This window comes from Notothenia coriiceps, unplaced genomic scaffold, assembly GCF_000735185.1.
Source record: "Notothenia coriiceps isolate Sejong01 unplaced genomic scaffold, NC01 NC01_scaffold00036400, whole genome shotgun sequence".
Classification (NCBI taxonomy): domain Eukaryota; kingdom Metazoa; phylum Chordata; class Actinopteri; order Perciformes; family Nototheniidae; genus Notothenia; species Notothenia coriiceps.
Window position 1 is genome coordinate 1,055,886 of NW_011369101.1, and position 4,184 is coordinate 1,060,069.

Below are 4,184 nucleotides of genomic sequence, written 5' to 3' on the forward strand. Positions count from 1 at the left end.
CGATGCATTGCCGCTGGCTGTAGTAATGTCAAAGTCTGCCGAAGTGCGAATGTTTCTGTTCCGCAAAAGATGAAGCGTGAAGCTTGCTGGTGTCATTGTTTTTGTGATTCGTTGACTTGGTTCATGACAAATAAAGGCCACTGGTCGATTCGAGAGAGAGAGAGAGAGAGAGAGAGAGAGAGAGAGAGAGAGAGAGGAGAAGAGAGAGAGAGAGGAGAGAGAGAGAGAGAGAGACTAGAGACTGAGAGAGTTACAGGGGTTGATGTTAGCATCTGGTGCTAGCTCGGAGCTAACGGAGATTAGCCTGTTTCAACAATAAGGAGAGGGAGAGACTCTCAGTGTGGAACTGACCGAGAGATAACGTCCAGCTCAGGGAGGTAAAGGACCCTGAGTATACTAGATTGTAAACTGTAGGCCTAAGTTATTCAGTGGGTTTGGTCTCTATGTACAACAAATAATTTCCATCTAAATGGGGGTAATAATTCTCAAATAGGTTAAGAAATCCTTCAATTTTTTTTGATTATTGAAATATATTGTTTCAATCATGAGTGGTTGAAGAGCTGGTATCCATAGAATCATCTTTAATGTTGCCCTCAAAGTGCACCAGAATTGATTCACTTTGCGCGCGATCTATCCTGTCCGAAGAAGCTGTCCAAATCAATCATTTCTCATCACTACTAGTATCACTTTCCAAAGTCCCACCATGTTTACAATCACAACACTGGGTACATCTTGGTGACGTCACAGCCACTATCGTCTGCAACTTCCGTTAGGCTCAGACGGTCAAAATTAATAATTCATAGTAATTCATTAATTCGAATTATTAAAAATTATTTTAGCCAATAACAGCAGCCACAACCTGAATGTAAGAATATGAAACTGCCATTTCATTTTGGAGCAAAAAAAATAAAATGCACCTTCACTGGGCCTTTAAGAGCCATTAAGAAACATATCTAATAAAAATGGATACTACGAAACACTCATTTAACAGATAATAAAAGATAATACCATTGCAGTTTAAGATATGAATATATCAATAAATCTAGCCTGAGAGAGAGAGTAGTCAGAGGTTGCAGCGGACCGTGCAGGTTTCTGGCAGTTTGTTCCAAGATAGTTTTGAGCAATAAAAACTGAACGCTGCCTTCTCCATGTTTTAGTTCTGACTCCTGGGGACAGAAAGCAGTCCGAAGATCCTGAAGTGAAGTCTCTGGATGGTTCATAATTTAGCAGGAAGTCAGAAATGTAGATAGGGATTAATTGAGGACTCTGCATCCATCTAAGGCAGCATGTATCGTGTTCTGGCGTCACCTGCTACACCGTGGCACACTGCAACATCCATTTGTTTTTTAAAACACATGTGTTGCCCTGAATAAAGGCCAGGCAGGACAAGGTTAATTTATGAAGCACATTTCATACACAGATGCCCAGCTCAAGGTGCTTTAGTTTTGTCCAATTTTTATAAGACACTCACAGCTACAGGAAAAAAGGCCAACTTTAGAAGGACACCAGTAAGGGAAAATACAATAGTGACAAAGAAAAAAGAAAGATTTAAATAAAATATCAATCAAGGACTAACTGTTAGATACAATATAAAGTATGAGCCATTATTTACAAAATGGGAGGTGCTAATCTGAGATATGCCTGGTAGTTTTTGTTCCAACAGGTGAACAGCATAACCGTTTTACCTATATTCCTATTGACTCTCAGATGAACCAGCCTTACAGATAGCCTCTATGCATTAAAAGTGAAGAAGTAACCGTCAATAAAGTTTTCCTAAGCTATTAACACGGATTCATAAACAAGACAGCAGTAATTCTAAAGGTTAAATATTTAAAGCATATCCATGACTGAAGGATTGGTCACTCACACTTGCTTTCAAGCATGACACGGCTAGAGCAAGGGCAGCTAGCAGCTAATGGATGCAACGGCCTGAGCAACCACATTTCCGGCGTTCACACCGCGCAGTACTTTCCCCACTTTAGTTCCGATATAGTTCCGAAATGGTCGCGTCACCAAAAAGAGCCGGAACTAAAATTAGTTTCATGAGACCTTCTTACCCCTTTTCCGTCCTAGGCTACAGAGCAGGGACTTTTTCGGTGGGAAGAAAAAGGTTCCTATTTCTGATTGGGCTGGGCGGAATTGCAAACCACGCCCCGTAAAACTCAAAAAAAGGTTTTTGTGAAGCTCCCGTCATTTTTATATCCTAGCGCATTAGCATTATTAGCATTAGCATTAGCCCAGCGCAGAAACGCAGAGAGACTAACCTTATGGCAACAAAAAATAAAACATGGGAGGGTAGGAGATGAGGAGGTGTCCGGCGTTCTGGAGATTTACTCGGAAGGCTACCTACTGGAAGCCAGTCCGCAACTCCGGGGGACTTCGCCGGGGACTTCGGGCGGCAGTATACGGCGTGAGTTGTTTGCGGCCTGCCAGTAAACCAAAGCAGATGACATCAGCGGCTTCATTTGCCTAATCCCACCCCCTAGGGACTGGCAAAGGGGTTATAAAAGGTTCTCATGAACTAATTTTAGTTCAGAATTTTTTGGTGTGAAGCAAATTTCGGAACTGTATCAGAACTAACAAAGTGGGAAAAATTAACTGCGGTGTGAACCGCGCCTTATTGGTAAATTTGCCGAACGGGCTAACCAGTGTAAATCTGAGAGGGAAACCCGAGGGAAGGGACCACCCTATTAGGTTCCTGAGTGTTTTCAGCAGTTGTGATCGTATCACCCGGCAATGCAGTGTGTGGGTGTGAGCCCTGTAAAGCTAACAGCCACACATAGCCGGTCTTAAAGCGGTCTTGTTGTTGTGTTGTTTGGCAGTCCTTCACACAAGGCTTGCCATGTGCAACACTGGTGACAAAAAAGCCATAAGCCAATGGTTAGCCACATTAAATCCAGTGGATCGCACAAGTAGAGCTGTTGTTGTATTAATGGACAAAAAATCTCTTGATTATGGGAGTTTCCTGCTTCCTTGTTTTAATATTATATTAAAGTGATTATCCTTTATCAAAAACAAGAGTCCAATTAAAGAAAATCACCTTTTGAAAAAAAAATTATAGCTCTATCTGCAAGTTTGTTTCCAACAAAGTATCTAATCTAAATGCATTCCTGCACATCTTTCAGTGAGTAACACTTAAAAGTCAACATTACTTGTGTCCTCTAAACAACTCTTTGAACTGTACCATGGTGGTATTTTTATCTGTCCCCACTTGTCTATTCTTGTTAACATATATGGGTTAGACACCCAAAACTAAAACTTAATAATAATAATAAAATAATGCATTATTTTATGAGCAGCGGCACAAAAGCCTGTGCATCATCACCAACAGCTCCTGACAACCAACGAGTCGTCCTGATCGGAGTGGACCCAGATAGCAGCCAGACACATGATCTTTTAAATGTGTTGCTAAACGCCAGTGTCGTGTGCCACACATAAATTTCTGACCCAACACGAAAGAGCCTTGTCCTGTTTGCCTAAAACAGTCCTGAGACGCTGAAAATGGTTTTGGGTCCTGAACGCCCATCTCCGCCAGGTTAACGCGGCAGAGTGTGGCATTAGTTGGTGAGTGCTGAGGTTGTTCAAACGAGCAGGGGAAGATGCTGTCATTCCCATTGGATGTCACGGTATCTTAACTGTATACAAAATCGGCTGCGCACCTACACACTTAAAAATAATGTCCGCGATAAATATTTCACGAAATGCAGATGCCACGATAAACACAAACCAAAACAATCACACAGAGAGAAGCACTTCTGCTTCTTTAAAATATTCAAAAAGGGCCTGAATATACATAAATAATAATAACCATAATGTGTTATGACTAGATGTACCTTCGAGGATGGGATTAAATATTAAATGGCACTTTTAAGAAGGGGGCAAGCAGAATCCTCGCCCTGTTGACATGTCTTAAATCAAGCAGGGACAATGGTGCGCAAAGTAGGAGGGGGGGGTTGTACCTGGTGCTTGTTGGAGATGCAGCGAGGTCACTGGCAGTCACCCTCCACTGACGGCGTGGGCCACCTCTTAGCCCCGCGCTCCAACGCTCGCTCCTTCCATTCTGATTGGCTAGGTCCGTTGCTCGTCGCCTCCGTCCCAGATTCTTGCATCTCATGGCTTTGGAAAAACCTGGGAGAAAGAAACCGGAAAAACAGGGACAGGGGACCAAACCGCTGTTGCATACA

General features: G+C 42.5%; 1 protein-coding gene across 1 annotated transcript in view; it reads right to left on the bottom strand.

Annotated features, from left to right (window-relative positions):
- Positions 1 to 4,154, bottom strand: part of LOC104963762 (forkhead box protein P1-like) — a 924,791-nt gene extending 920,637 nt beyond the window's left edge. Inside the window, exon 1 of the mRNA XM_010792404.1 lies at positions 3,960 to 4,154. The gene's annotated coding sequence lies outside the window, so the exon portion shown is untranslated. The remainder of the gene's footprint in view (positions 1 to 3,959) is intronic.
- Positions 4,155 to 4,184: the final 30 nt, after the last annotated feature.